Below are 16,599 nucleotides of genomic sequence, written 5' to 3'. Positions count from 1 at the left end.
CTGTCCCGGCCCCCCTTCCCCTCCTCTTGCTGGCTTGCCCGCCCGGCTGGGTGTTTTTCCACAGGGATCTCTGGCTCCAACCCCTGCGGGAGGAGGAGGAGGGAAGGGACAGAGGCTGGGCAGGAAGCGTCCTTGGCATCCTGACCAGCGGGGACCAGAGGGCCTCACCTGGCCTGCTCCTTCCTGCCCAGCCCCTGCGCCTGGGTCTGGGGGAGGGTGAGGGGGCGGCAGCTGACTGCCCCCCGCCCCCCACCACCCCCAGCTCGAGTTTAGTGGCACTAGTGAAGCAAGAAGCGGAGAGAGGCTATTGATTCACTAAGGGCCAGGCCAGTGGTTCTCGTCCACCGCACCCAGACGTTTTAAAACAAAAAATAGCTTGGAAAACCCCCTTAAAATCCCTAACTGAGGGGCTGGAGGTATTACAGCGCGTAGGGCATTTGCCTTGCGCACAGTCGACCTGGGTGGGATATCCAGCGCCCAGTTTGGTCCCCTGAGCGCACCAGGAGTGATTCTTGAGCACAGAGCCAGGAGCAAGCCCTGAAACAAAGCAGGGTGTGGCCTGCCCAACAAGCCAAACAAACCAAAACAAAATCTAGAAGGGAGGCTGGTGAGATCGCACAGGCGGAATAAGTCTCGTGCTTTGAATGAGGCCAAGTTCAATTCCCCGGCACCTCATATGTACTCCTGAGCACAGAACCAGGAGTCAGCCCTGAGCATGACTGGGTGTGGCCACAAACAGGAAACAAAACACAAAACCCCCAACTGGGTTTGTGTGTGTGGGGGGGATCAGTAGGTAATCTCTGTCACTTGAGAGGGAGGCTAGCTGGCAGAGGGAAGATTCTAGAGTCAGATGCAAAACAGAATGTGCATTTCAAGCATGGCTGTACTAGCAGAAGATGCAGATGGAAGGAAGAGAACATGATAAACGTGTGAGAGAGGGCCAGCACGATAATACACCCGGGAGGGCACTTGCCTTGCACGCAGCTACCCCGAGTTTGATCCCCAGTATCTCATAGGGTCCCCTGAACACCGCCAGGGGTGATTTCTGAATGCAGAGTCAGGAATAACCCCTGAGCAGTGCTGGGTGTGGCTCAAAAACAAAACAAAACCAAAACACATGAACATCAATTTTCCTCTATCCTGAAGGATCTTCCCAGGTGCATGGTGTGGGCCCTGAGGCCCCCTCTCAGGCTGGTAACCAGCTCCCCATGACAGTGACCAACAGTCCACTGTTTCCTTACCCGCCAGCCCCCGGCCCCTCCCACCAGCTCTCTCTTTGCTCTGAACCGTCAACACCATCAAGACCATCTTCTCGGGGTTCCTCCACTCCAGCCTGTTTTACAAGAAGCGGTACTTCCGCTTGCGTTTCTCCCCAGCCGGAGTCACGACTCAACTCAACTTTTGTTTCCCAGATTTGGGCGTCTGTAAATTTCTGAATACCTGGGAAATGAAAGTGAAGACAGGAGCATCCTTGGATCAAGAACAGTTGGGATACCAACAAAGCAGAAGGTAAACGGAAGTGGAAAACAGCCTTCAGCGACGGTTCATTAAGCCAAGATGAATTACATCAAGACAAATTAAGGTGGAGGAAAGGAAGTAATAGGGTGTCACGGAGAAAATCCGACCGTCTCTAAGAGCGGTGGCTAAACAATGTCTCCCTGGTGACATGCTGAGGGTCAGGGTCTAGGCTCAGGCCACTGTAAGTAAGTTTTATGTCTTCATGACAGCCAAATGTCTCGAGGCTGGGGCCAATGCTTTGAACGGTCCTGCTTATAACCACCAGCCAAGACCTCCTGCAAAGCCCTGGGTGCCCCTAGGGGGCGTCCTTTCACTCAACTGCGGAATCACAAAGACCCTCTGGGGGCTCATGAGGGTTTCTGTCTCCTGTTAAGGGAGGATTGCTATAGCACCTCTCTGTGAAAGGGCTTCGGCCAGGGCCAGCATGTGATGTCATGCAGCTGTTTTTCCCCATTCTCCAAGGAAGGGAACCCGGATCTTGGAGCATGACTCACTCTTGGTCACGGGGCCCGGGAAGGTTGAATCATTCCTCCTGCCCCCAGCTCTGGAGCGCCTCTGGGACTGCACAGCTGGCCAAACACCGGCAAAGCCTTGGCAGCCCTGGATGTGGAAGCACTTGGCAGGGACTCCTGCCCAGGGCCCTCCCTCCCGCCTAGTGCCTGCTTTGGCCAAGCCAGGCAGCTGACCATCCCCCAGTGGGAGTTTGGGATGGCAGACCCAGGAGTGAAGCAAGAAAGGGAGAGAGACACTCAGAGCTCTGAGCACTGTGATCCCCGGAATGTGTGATGGGAGAGGTAGTGGGTAGTGCTTGTTCCTTACCAAGTGACACCCCTCGACCCTGCCCCAGCCCCTGGCCGGGTATCTTTTGTTCCATTACCCTAGTTTGGTTTTGCTTTCTCCGTTAGCACCCAGTTATCACTAAAGGAAAATAGCATTTTGTTTTGATTTTAGAGCAACACCCAATGGGGGGGGCTACTCCAGACTCAGTGCTCAGAGAACTACAGGGCTCTGTCACTGAGCCACAGCCCTGGTCAAAATAGCTTTTGGGGGGCTGGAGCGATAGCACAGCGGGTAGGGTGTTTGCCTTGCACGCGGCTGACCCGGGTTCGATTCCCAGCATCCCATATGGTCCTCTGAGTGCCGCCAGGAGTAATTCCTGAGTGAATAGCCAGGAGTAACCCCTGTGCATCACCGGGTATGACCAAAAAAGAAAAAAAAAAAAAGCTTTTTTGTTTCCTTCTCCATGGTTTTTCCCCACCAGAATGCCACTGTTGGTTTGGTTAAGATAGCAGTGACGGGTGTTTGATCATTGTAAGACTGGGACTCAAACATGAAAGCTTTGTAACTGTTCTGACGGTGATTCAATAAATAAATTAAAAAAAAACAGCACTGACAAGAATGTGCCCTATAGGTGAACTACTGAAGGCCAAAGTGCCTACCACTGGTCAGTTATGTGACCTTCAGACAAGCTCTTCTGGCCTGAGTTTTCCCCGCTGTAAAGTGGAGCGCATAACAGTACCTCCCTAGAGATTGTCGTGAGAATTCTTTTTTTCTCTTCTTGTGGGATTTTAAAGACAATTTTTAAGAATTGAAGTAAAGTGGTTTTATGAATGGAACTCACTTACAAAGAGGTGGGAGTGAAAGAGAGGAATACGTGTTCAAGAGAGCACACAGTGGGAGGGGGGGTGGAACGATAGTTTAGGGGGTAGGACATTTGCCTTGCAAGTGCCAGACCCCAGTTTGATTCTCAGCATCCCATATTGTACCCTGAGCACTGCCAGGAGTAATTCTTGAGTGCAGAGCCAGGAGTAACCCCTGAGCACTGTCCAGTGTAGCCCAAAAAACTAGAGAGAGAGAGAGAGAGAGAGAGAGAGAGAGAGAGAGAGAGAGAGAGTGAACACCAACAGAAAAATGATAAAACAAACAACAAAAGACACTCTCCCACCACAAAGAGAGAGGGAATATGGGCCTCTCCAGAGGGGGAAAAAAAAAACCAAAGACATCGAGACAAGCAAGTGAGACACGTTTTCAAGGGAGAGCACAGGCTTGAAGAGCAAGACCAATGCTTTTCTTTAGTTGCTGGCTGATATCCAGCATGATGGGGGCTACTTCTGGCTTAGTACTGGTGGTGCCTTCCCAACTACCTCTCTGCCGTGGATCAAAGGCTGGGCCCCGTGCCTGGGACAGAGCGAGCGTTTAGTGAGTGTTAGTGGTGGTTATCACTGTCTATGAGCACACAGCTCAATAAGTGACTCATGGAACACTTGGCAGGGGGCACCTCCTGTTTAGAGGTCAGCGGCTCTGCCGAGGTTGCTGAGAGGCCCAAGCCCACTGCTCCGGGGGATGGGGAGACTTGTCACCGAGCAAAGCAGGCGGACTCCTGGTCAGTGTTAGGGGTGGGCAGAGGAAGGACAAGACAAACGACACTTCTAGGAACACACTCATATGGGCCTGGAGCTCTCAAAAGATGAGTCACTGGGAAAAGTTTTCAGGTGTGTGTACAATCAGCGAGAAGGAAGTTTGTTTTCTTTTTTGTTTATGACTGTATGCTGCTCGTGACATTCCCGGAGGCTGCCAGGTCATTGGGACCCAGAATCGAGCACAAATAAGAGGCTTAGAAGCTCCTAAGAGAAAAAAAAAAAAAAAGGAAAAGAAAAAAGAAGCTCCTAAGAGGGCACCCACCCCATGGTGTGTGTGTGTGTGTGTGTGTGTGTGTGTGTGTGTGTGTGTGTGTGTGTGTGTGTGTGTGTGTGTGAAGAATGGAGGAGGATCAGGAAAGATTTCCTAGTGGTAGTGAAATCTGAACAAGACTGATGGTGAGAAAAAGGTGTTGAACTCCCCGAGTTCTAATCCCCCTAAAACAGAAAATGTGCAGAAGTCTTGGGCTCCAAGGAGCCTCCCGAACAAAGGTAGGATATTTGCCAACTTGGGTTGATGACATCATTGTGTACCAAGAGGACTCACAGAGCTTTGACAAGGTGAAACGAGCACTGTTTGCATGAGCAGACTAAATGCAAACTTGGAAGCTGCTCTTGCAGTCATATCATCACCTTCCATATATACGGGTGTCTTTCATAGCGGGTTGGCAATAGTGATAAGAATGTCATAAACGCACACTCCCTGATATAGCTGGTCTACTTACAGGAGTGAGAAAGGAGGGGGTAAAGGACATTTATTTCAGCCTTGTGTAGAGAAGTAAAAAAACGGGGCCCAGTACATGTCCATCAGGTGATAACAGATTAGCAAGCGTGAGTACTCTGTTACCGTTAAAAATAATAAGCTAGGGGCTGGAGTGATAGCACAGCAGGTAGGGCGTTTGCCTTGCACGCGGCCGACCCGGGTTCGATCCCAGCATCCCATATGGTCCCCTGAGCACTGCCAGGGGCAATTCCTGAGTGCAGAGCCAGGAGTGACCCCTGTGCATCGCCGGGTGTGACCCCCTCCCCCAAAAAAAAGCAAAAAAATAAATAAATAAAATAATAAGCTAAACTCTAGCTCCGATGAGAAGGTTGTCCATAATAGATTGTGGAGTGAGAAAATCAGCTTGTGAGACTGTAATTCAAATTTTCGCATCAAATTTATTGAAATTGTTGTTAACCGTGAGTAATACATGGTGTTTTGCTATGTGTCACATATTTCTCAAGTAATAAAGACAAAACAGTACTAGAGGATTTAGAAAATAAGTTATGTTACTGGAAATCTCCCTAGAGATTAGCAAACCCAAACCCATTTAACAGATGAGGAAGTAAGGATCAGAGAGCCTGCTATTTTTCACTCTACTGGGGCATTCACTATATGCCTGACACTTGCTTGCTGTTAAGATATAAAATAAGCAGAAGCAGGTCAGAGCAATAGAATAGCAGGTAAGGTACTTGGCTTGCACGCGCACACACACACACACACACACACACACACACACACACGGCTGACGTGGGTTCAATCCCCAGCACCCCATGCAGTCCCCGGAGCCCACCGGGAATAATTCCTGAGAGCAGAGTCAGAAGTTAAGCCCTGAGCATCACTGAGTGGCCCGAACCGGCACTACCCCCCCAAAGTAAACAAATAGGGTCTGGAGAGATAGTGGAGCATGTGGCCGCCTTGTATGCCACCAACTTGGGTTTGATTTCCAGCACCCCAGTCGGTCCCGGAGCTCTTCAGAAGTGATCCTTGAGTGCAGAGCCAGGAGTAAGCCCTGAGCACCACCGGGTGTGCCCCTTTGCCCCCACCCCCCAGTGAAAAAATAAATAAATAAAAATAAGCAGAACATGATTCTTATACTCTTGGACTTACAAATAACTCCAAAGTTACTTGAACTACTGCACCCTTTTTTAAAAAAATAACTCAGAGCCCCCTAGAAATCTACCTTCTTTCTTTTTCTTTCTTTTTTTTTTTTTTTGCTTTTTGGGTCACACCCGACAATGCACAGGGGTCATTCCTGGCTCATGCACTCAGGAATTATCCCTGGCGGTGGTGAGGGGACCATATGGGATGCTGGGATTCGAACTCGGGTCGGCCGCGTGCAAGGCAAACGCCCTACCCGCTGTGCTATCACTCCAGCCCCTCTTTCGTTCTTTCTTTCTTCTTTCTTTCTTTCTTTCTTTCTTTCTTTCTTTCTTTCTTTCTTTCTTTCTTTCTTTCTTTCTTTCTTTCGTTCTTTCTTTCGTTCTTTCTTTCTCTTTCTCTCTTCTTTCTTTCTTTCTTTCTTTCTCTCTTTCTTCCTCTTTCTTTCTCTCTTTCTCTCTTTCTTTCTTTCTTTCTTTCTTTCTTTCTTTCTTTCTTTCTTTCTTTCTTTCTTTCTTTCTTTCTTTCTTTCTTTCTCTCTTTCTTTCTTTCTTTCTTTCTTTCTCTCTTTCTTTCTTTCTCTCTTTCTTTCTTTCTCTCTTTCTTGGCTTTTTGGGTCACAGCCGGCGATGCTCAGGGGTTACTCGTGGCTCTGCACTCAGGAATCACTCCTGGCGGTGCTCAGGGGACCATATGGGATGCTGGGAATCAAACCCGGGTCAGCCGTGTGCAAGGCAAATGCCCTACCCGCTGTGCTATTGCTTCAGCCCCGAAGTGTACCTTCCTTAATTAATAAAACGGAAAGCTCCATCCAGTTGCACCCAAGGTTATTACCACCTGCACTGGCCGTTATAGCGCCCCCTAGGGAACAATATCACTCACTTTGGAAAGACTTCCTCAGGGGCGCAAACCAGCTGACAGGGAACAGACAGGATTCAACAAGCAGGATGTCACCACCCAGTGTACATGTGAGAAAAGCATGTTCAAGCTGCAGGGGGACGTCATCCCGCCTGTGAGCACCCCAGAGAAGGCCGCATGTGAGTTGTCCTGGGGGAGCAGGCAGGTAGATAGATAGGAAAGCCCTCCCTCCCCCATGCTGCAACGAAATTTGGGAAGTAATAAAACCAATAGCACCAAGGCTGTAAAAACCCACCTTGTGGACACAGGGAGGTGCCCAGCCCCAGGGAAGGCCGGACCCCCTCTGAGAGCAGCGCAGCAGGAACAAAGGCCAGGAAAGGAGGGTCAAAGACCTGCCCTACTCCCAGCTCTACCCACTCGGCAACCGCCCTAGCAACAGACTCTTACCTAGCTGGAACGCCCCACATGGGGCAGCTGGAGAGAGACCCTATAAAGTTTCTTGAACAAGCAAAGTGCGCACGTGCCGCCCGAGTCCATATGCTGCCCGTGCCCATGTGTTACTGCTGAGCACATACAAGAGTCACCAGCATCTTCCCTCTTTACATGTGAACTTTCATACCTAATACTGGGGCTTTCTCTCCACTCTGGAACAGCCCTCTCTCTCTCTCTCTCTCTCTCTCTCTCTCTGCCTTTTGGGTCCCAATCAGTGGCAGTGCTCAGGGATTACTTTTGGCTCTGCACTCAGGAATCACTCCTGGTGGTGCTTGGGGGACCATATGGGTGGCCAGGGATTGAACCCCGGTCTGCCACATGCCACGTGCAAGGCAAACACCCAGCCTGCTGGCCTATTGCTCCGCCCCCCCCCCACATTCTCTCTTAAAGGTGTTATATTCTCCCCCCCAACTCCTCCTCCTCTCTCTCTCTCTCTCTCCCTCTCTTTCCGACCTCCTCCCTCAAAATTTCCAAGTAAAATCTGTTATACTTCACTGCTTCTCATCTGAAATCCTTTCCAAGCGCCCAAAGATCTGGGTCAGGTCTAGGACTGACTTTCCCTCCTGCAGGAGTGAGGCTCGCAGCGGATTCTCATCAGTCCTGGGCTTCCCAGCCGTTCCCCGGGTGGCAGAGGTGGGTAGGGGGAAAGCGGCAGACTCCCTTCTTGAGGCTGCCACCTCTCCTCCCAACTTCACATACATCTCCCGGGGCCCCACTGGCATCACCGGGAAGGGCAGACCAGGAAGTTCCACGAAGGCCAAGGTTAGGGGGAAGTGGTTAGCATCCACTTAGCTAACCGCAGGAATTGGCCTAGAAGGGAATTCTAGCCATGGAGATAGGAGATGTCTGTCTGAACTCAGTGCTGTTTTATTCTGTTTTGGGGACCCTGAGCGGTGCTCAGGGACTACTCATAGCTCTGTGCTTAGGATCACTCCTGGCAGGCTCAGGGGGCCATATGGGATGCTGATAATCAATCAAACCCAGGTTGGCTGTGTGCAAGGCCAATGCCCTTCCCACTGTGCCACCGCTCTTGCCCCTCAGTGCCACTTTAAAGACAATACCTAGTTCTTAGGGAGGATGTAACTAAGCGACAGCACTTGCCTTGTATATATAAGAACCTGGGTTCAATTCCTGACACCATGAAAGAAGTAAGAAAAAAAAAACTGCCAGTCCCTTCAGGTTTACTGGAAAGTAGGTGCTGATTCAGCATATCCGTTAATACGCTGGCAGCGGAACAGGAGGCAAAGGGCTCGTGACCACACAGGTACAGGCTTCGACGAATCATTATTCCAAAGTTAAGCAAATGCACGTGCACATATGTATATAAATAGGTTGGGTCATGGAAGAGGCTCTTATTTTGTTATTATTATTATTATTATTATTATTATTATTTGTTTTTTGGGTCACACCCCGCTATGCACAGGGGTCACTCCTGGATTTGCACTCAGGAATTACTCCTGGCAATGCTGGGGAACCATATGGGATGCTGGGAATCAAACCAGGGTTGGCCGTGTGCAAGGCAAACGCCCTACCTGCTGTGCTATGGCTCCAGCCCCGGAAGAGGCTCTTAAATATGGAATTTTGGGGCGTCATTTTGTCAGTGGTGGAGAGGGGAAAGGAAGGGGAGCAGCCAGACATTCTGGTATAGGTAAGTAAAGGGCTATTGTCTTTGGGTTTTTTGTTTGTTTGCTTGCTTTTGCTTTTTTGGGTCACACCCAGCAATGCCCAGGGGTTACTCCTGGCTCTGCACTCAGGAATTACTCCTGGCGGTGCTCGTGGGACCATATGGGCTGCCGGGGATAGAACCTGTGTTGGGCTCGTGCAAGGCAAACATCCTCCCTGCTGTGCTATCGCTCTGGCCCTCAGCAATGTTTCCTTCCTAAGATTATACTGGGCTCCACTGAAGTGTCTCTGCGAGTCTCAAATCTGCTCCCAGCGGGGACCACCAGCGTCGGTGGATCAGTCCTCACTGGGCAACGTGGCAGTGGCACAGCGGGGTGAGAGGGCGCACACTGCAAAGCCCAGCAGCTTGTCAGCTGCTGCATGGGCAACTCTGGGGCCGTACAGTTGGCAGTGTAACGGCTAATCCAGGGAGATGAGTCACACACGTCTTCAGACAGGGTCTTCTGGGAAGGTCACAGCCTTTGGTGCAGCGGAGGGTGAGAGGGGCGGGGGGCGGGGACTCGTCTAGGCGATCTTTGCATGCAGCTTGCTGGCTTTGATACAACAGGAGCTGAGGTGTGGAGCACCAGGTCACTTAATTAATTTATTTATTTTTAATTTTTTTAAATTGAATCACCGTGAGAATAGTCACAAAGCTTTCAGGTTTAAATCTCAGTCATCACTGTCACTGTCACTGCCACTGTCATCCCGTTGCTCATCGATTTGTTCGAGCGGGCACCAGTAACGTCTCTCATTGTGAGACTTATTGTTACTGTTTTTGGCATATCCAATATGCCATGGGTAGCTTGCCAGGCTCTGCTGCTCGGGCTTGATACTCTCAGTAGCTTGCTGGGCTCTCCGAGAGGGACGGAGGAATCGAACTCTGGTCGGCGGCGTGAAAGGCGAACGCCCAATCACTGTGCTATCGCTCCAGTCCCAAGTCTCAGTCATACAATGATCAAACACCTTCAGCACCAGGTCACTTTATTTATTTATTTATTTATTTATTTATTTATTATTTTTGGATCACACTCAGCAATGCACGGGGTCACTCCTGGCTCTGTGCTCAATCGAACCCGGGTTGGCAGCGTGCAAGGCAAACGCCCTACCCACTGTGCTATCGCTCCAGCCCCAGCACTGGGTCACTTTAAACCTCTGCCCATGGAACAAGTAGCCAATCAGAATATAGAGGGGGCTGGAGCAATAGTACAGCGGGTAGGGAGTTTGCTTTGCACGCGGCCGACCCGGGTTCGATTCCCAGCATCCCATATGGTCCCCTGAGCACTGCCAGGGGTGATTCCTGAGTGCAGAGCCAGGAGTAACCCCTGTGCATTGCCGGGTGTGACCCAAAAAACAAACAAAAAAAAATCAGAATGTAGAATGGGATGACTGGGGTGGGGGTGAGATTTGGAAGCCTATAAAAGAAAGCCCCCAGCCCCATCTCTCTCCCTCTCCCCCTCCTTCCCCCTTCTCCCCTCTCCTCTTCTATCCTCCTGTTTTTCTCTCTCCTTTCTTTCCTGACATCCAGGATCAGTTAGGGCAGCATGACCAGGTCCAGGACCCAGTACAAGCAGGCCACTCAGGGGCAGAATACAGGACACAGGGGGGGCTTGAGCACTTGGCCGTCGCTGGAGACTGGTGAAAGCTTACACAGGATAGGGACAAGACAGGAAGTCATTCACTGAACAGGACCTGGCCACTGTTCATGGGAGGCAAGTAGATGGCACGGGAATAGTGACATCATTGGTGACGTCATTCACTGAAAAAAAGGAGAGTCCTGGACATCAGGAGAGGGACCTGGACCCATCGACCTTTATCTGTACAATAAACTCTAACTTTTCATCTTCTGAAAATCAATACAATCCTCAAGAATCCATCAACACAGAAAAATTCGCTTTCGCACTAACAGCTTCATCTATCTGAAATGTCAGAGGAAATCTGATCCACGTCATCTGTTGCTGGCATGACCAGTGCCTTCCTGCTGAAGTGTGTGGCAGGGAAGTGGGGTGCAGCTAAAGACCCTGGAATTCTGCAGGGACTCTGACTGAAGCAGCTCCCACAGTGTCCCTCTGACTTTGACCCCCAGCAGGCAAGCTCCTGACATCCTGCTGGTTGTTACCCTCTAAGCCTTGGCCACAGGTACCTGGTTGCATTTGTGTCTAAAATCCTAAGGGATGGGGCTCACACCAGAGTGCTCAGGTTTTACTCCTGGCTTGGCACTCAAGGATCACTTCTATTTTTGTTTGTTTGCTTGTTTAGCTTTTTGGGTCATACCCGGCAATGCACGGGGGTTACGCCTGGCTCTGCACTCAGGAATTACTCATGGCAGTGCTTGGAGGACCATATGGGATGCTGGGAATTGAACCCGGGTCAGCTGTGTGCAAAGCCCTACCTGCTGTGCAATTTCTCCAGCCCCACTCCTATTTTTGTAAGAAAAATTATTCTAGGGGCTGGAGAGATAGTACAGTGGGTGGGGCTTAGAAGCTCCTAAGAGAAAAAAGAAAAGGAAAAAAAAATTGATCTCTGCCATCTCATATGGTCTTCTGAACACCTTCAGGAGTGATTCCTGAGTGCAAAACAGAAAAACATAAAAGGGAAAAATTCTTCTAGTCATTGAGAAAATGGGGAATGGAATGAAATATGTACCAAACTCTTCATGGTGTTTGTATCTTATCCCAGGATTATAAACAAATTTTACTTTTTTAAAATTATATATTCAAAGGAGCTAGGGAGATAGTACAGTGGGTAAGATGCTTGTCTTACATGTAGCCAACCTGGGTTCCATCCCCGGCATCCCATGTGGTTCCTGGAGCAACACCAGTGGTAATTCCTGAGTGCAGAGCCAGGAGTAACCTCTGAGCATTGCTGGGTTTGGCCCCCAAAACAAAATAAAACAATAAACAAAAAATTCATGATAAATTGGGGGCTAGATCTCAGTATCTATAATGCAAACCATAATGCCCAAAAGTAGAGAGAGAGAGAGAGTATGGGGGAAATTGTCTGCCATAGAGACAGGGGGAGGGTTGGAAAGGGGAGGTATACTGGAGACATTGGTGGTGGAGAATGTACGCTGGTGGAGGGATAGATGTTTGATCATTGTATGACTGAAACTCAAACATGAAAGCTTTGTAACTGTATCTCACGGTGATTCAATTAAAAAAAAAAGTTGGGGGCTGGAGAGATAGTCCAGTGGTTAGGGCGCTTGCCTTGCACGCAGTCAACCCAGGTTCAATGTCCAGCATCCCATAGTGTACCCTGGCAATCGCCAGGAGTGATTTCTGAGTGCAGAGCCAGGAGTTACTCCCTGAGCATTGGCGAGTGTGAGCCAAAACAAACGAACGAAAAACCCAATCATGATAAGTTCTAGATCTTTGCAACACTTGGTTTTTCACCTATTTTACAAGAATGGGGGAGGGGAAGAGTTAACTTATGTCTTTCTCACTTGGGTTCCATGCATACATACTATGCCACCTACTGGTCAGACCGGGACTTGTTTCATGTATTTAGGAACAAAATCCCCAGCGAATTTGAGTCCCTAGGACTGGAGCGATAGCACAGCAGGTAGGGCGTTTGCCTTGCACGCAGCTGACCCCGGGTTCGATTCCTCCGTCCCTCTCAGAGGCCGCCAAGCTACCGAGAGTATCCCGCCCCCGCGGCAGAACCTGGAAAGCTACTTGTGGCATATACCAAAAACAGTAACAAGTCTCGCATTGGAGACTTTACTGGTGCCCGCTCCAGCAAACCGATGAACAATAGGACAACAGTGCTACAGATACTGCTACAGAAGGAAAAAACAAGGAAGGGTGCAGGGAGGGTCTATAGAAGGAGCTCTGGGTCCTTATTCAGTGGGAACCTGGCAGCCCCAACAGGAAGCAGCTGTTCTCTTCCACTTTCAACAGCAGCAGCCAGCAAGCCCTCAAGGCGGCAACTCCACCAATGAGATGTGCTGCAGTCCCACCACTGGACAGCCGAGCCCCTCCCTTCCTCCAATGGGCTTCCTCAGAGGATAGCCCCGCCCCTTTCCCTCTCTATATAAGGAAGCTCCTCCCTTGCCAACAGAGATGGTTTCAGGTTTTTGTTAGTTGTTGATATTATTGTTGTTTTTCTTTTAAGTCTTTTTGGGGTCACACCCAGCGACGCTCAGGGGTTACTCCTGGCTCTGCACTCAGGAATTACTCCTGGTGGCTCGAGGGGGGATGCCTGGGATGGAACCCGGGTTGGTCGCGTGCAAGGCAAACGCCCTACACGCTATACTATACCTCCAGCCCCTGCAAAAGGATTTTGAGAAGTTCTTTAGAAAGGATTTTGGAGGTAGGATACTTGATGGGTAAGGCTAGGAAGGCCCCATTTCTTGGCACTGCCTGTGACTTGACTCTCAGGCAGAGGGAGTGTTCTGCCAGGTTCCACAGTTCTCGCCTTCCCCGTGTGCCTCAGCAGCTTCCTGGCTTCTACCTGTCTCTGGTGAGTTGCATCACTATGAGTCCGTTCTGGGAGGTTGCTGACAAAATGGAATTTCTGGTCCTACAGAACTGAACTTACTCTACCTCAACAGCCATCATCGGGCACAGTAAATACCTTCCAGGAGGGGGAGCTGGAGAGCTAGTACGGCAGGGAGAGCGTTTGCCTTGCACCCAGCCAAGCCAGGTCAGTCTCCTGCATCCCTTATGTTCCTCCCAGCGCCAAGAGTCATTCCTGAGTGCAGTGCCAGGAGTAACCCCTGAGCATCGCCAGATGTGGCCACAAAACAAAACAAAAAAATACCTTCCAAACATTAGACTCCACTTTGTAGAGATAATATTAAATTGGAAAAAAAATTTAGCTACATACTCTTGAGTCAAACAAGGATGAGAAGTTTGTCCTTGCAACTTACAAGCACCGGTCTGTGCTCACTCTGTACTATGTGCTGACTCCTGGCTCTGTGCTCAGGAATCACCCCTGGCGGACTCAGGGGACCATACAGGGTGCTAGGGATGGAACCTAGGTAAGCCGTGTGCAAGGCAAAAACCTTACTCGCTGTACTCTCTCTGCCCCCTTATTTTTGTTTAGCTTTGGGGCGTCACGCTAGTGGTGCTTGGAGGTTACTCTTGGCTCTATGCTCTGAGGGAGCTCCTGGTGGAATCACAAAGGTCAAGGATCAAAGGCATTAAGCCCCAGAGTAAAGACAATTTAAGAGGCTATTTATTTTTGTTGTTGGGCTGGAGCGATAGCACTGCAGGTAGAGCATTTGCCTTGCATGTGGCCGACTCGGATTCGATTCCTCTGTCCCTCTCGGAGAGCTTGGCAAGCTACTGAGAGTATCCTGCCCGCACGGCAGAGCTTGGCAAGCTACCCGTGGTGTATTCGATATGTCAAAAACAGTAACAACAAGTCTCACAGTGGAGACGTTACTGGTGCCCGCTGGAGCAAATCGATGAACAACGGGACTGGACGACAGTGTTACAGTGCTATTTTTGTTTTTATTTGTTTGTTTTGAGACTACATCCAGCAGAGCTCAGGGCTTACTCCTGGTGGGGCTCAAGGAACTATATGGAGTGCCAAAGATTGAACTCAGGTCACTGTGTACAGGGCAAGAACCTTACCTGCTGTTTTACACTGAACCCTTGAGAGGCCATTGTCAGAAAGACAGCTCAACGGACAGGACCCGGGCTCCAACCTTGGCACTGCACGGTTCCTGCAGCACCCTGCCAGGAGTAGCTGCTGGGTGTGGCAAAAAATAATAATAAGTAAATAAAGGAGAAAGACAAGGGGAAGGAGTTGCTTTGTTCCACTCACTGATGGGTTACACATCCCAGAAAAATTCTCACACAGGCCACTAGGGGTCAGACACGAGTTTGTTCACTGTAATAAACGGGCAGCTCAGAAGTCAGCACATCAGAGAGTATGGTGTTGGTGGCTAACCTTGCACGTGGATCCAGGTTCAATCTCCAGCAATCATATAGTGCCAGGAGCCCTGCCCGAGCAAGCAAGCCTTGAGCACCACTGAATGTGACCCAAAGCCAAAAATTAAAAATTCTTAGAAGTCTAATATTTTGGGTCCAAATAATTACAGCGGGTTCACCTACCATAAGACAGTGCAGTTATTCTAACAAACAGGCTTTATGGTCTCTTAATAACAAGGACAGATCTTCAAAGCAAGTTCTGAGTGGAGAAATTCAGAATGTTTATGGTTTAGTACCATTTAGGCTACATCAAGGAGTATACATTTTACAAAGGCATTCCCACTGAGGGAAATGGGAGGAGTAGAGAAATGGGATAAAAGACCCTAATTTATATATATATATACATACATATATATATATATAAAACGGGATGACAGTGACAGTGATACAGTTACATGTCTCTGTCTCTCTATATATAATGTCCTCTTTCTCCCTCTCCCTATATATATAAATATATATAAAACATACATATCAAGAGGCTACGCAGAGTCCAATTATGATGATGTACATAAAGTGAGAAATGAGGGGACTGAGTACAGTGGTTAGGGTGCTTGCCTTGAACTTGGCTGACCCTCATTTGATTCCCAGCATCCCACAGAGTTCCTCATGCACCACCTGGAATAATTCCTGAGTGCAGAGCTCAGAGTACCCCTAAGCGTTGCCAGGTGTGACCCCCCAAAAAAGGTGAGAAATGAGTAACAATTCTATAGTTAGGGGCTGGAGCGATAGCACAGCAGGTAGGACGTTTGCCTTGCATGCGGCCGACCCGGGTTCGATTCCCAGCATCCCATATGGTCCCCTGAGCAACGCCAGGAGTAATTTCTGAATGCAGAGCCAGGAGTAACCCCTGTGCATCACTGGGTATGACCCAAAAAGCAAAATCACTGTCACTGTCACTCTGTTGCTCATCTATTTGTTCGAGCAGGCACCAGTAACGTCTCTCATTGTGAGACTTATTGTTACTATTTCTGGCATATCCAATACGCCACGGGTAGCTTGCCAGGCTCTGTCATGCGGGCGCAATACACTTGGTAGCTTGCCGGGCTCCCCAAGAGGGGCGGAGGAATCAAACATGGGTTGGCCGTATGCAAGGCGAACACCCTACCGCTGTGCTATCGCTCCAGCCAAAAAAGCAAAATAATAAATAAAAATAATAAAAAAGCTTTTGAAGCTGGGGAAGGGCAGACACACCTTGGGCTAGGGTGGATGCTGTGCAGATGGAAAGTTGATGGACAGTGCTGCATGAACAAATATAGGGCAAAGGCATTTCAACAGTGGCCAAGAAATGGGAGCTGTTATTTTAGTGATGGATTGCATCTGGGTGGGGAGGAAGCGTGATTCAAAGATGACTCTGGCTGCTGGCTCAGGCCATTGGTGGGAAGTGAGAAAATGAAAACTGAGGCAAGGATGGGGTTGAAAGTCTAACTAGAGAGGGTGCTAGAGAGATGGGGAAGAGAAATGAATACACCAAGGAGAAACAGCACTTTTTTGTAAGAGGGAGGCAAGACATATTGAGAGAGATTTTATTTCTGTCAGATTTTACTTTTGGTCACCACTGTTGTGATTCCATTCAGAGATAGAACAAGAAACACATACACACACACCTGCAAAAAAAAAAATCCCTTTTTTTTTAGATTTTAGGCTCATAATAATATTATTTTATTTTTAATTATTATTATTTTTTGTCTATTGGGGTCACACCTGGCTCAGGAATTACTCCTGGAAGTGTTCAGGGGACCACATGGGAAATGAGGGATCAAACCTGGGTTGGCCATGTGCAAGGCAAATGCCCTTCCCTGCTGTACTATCACTACGGCCCCTCATAACAATTTTATTTTTTATTTTTTTT

The sequence above is a fragment of the Sorex araneus genome, chromosome 4 (assembly GCF_027595985.1).
Source record: "Sorex araneus isolate mSorAra2 chromosome 4, mSorAra2.pri, whole genome shotgun sequence".
NCBI lineage: Eukaryota > Metazoa > Chordata > Mammalia > Eulipotyphla > Soricidae > Sorex > Sorex araneus.
Note: the sequence above shows the minus strand (reverse complement) of the source record.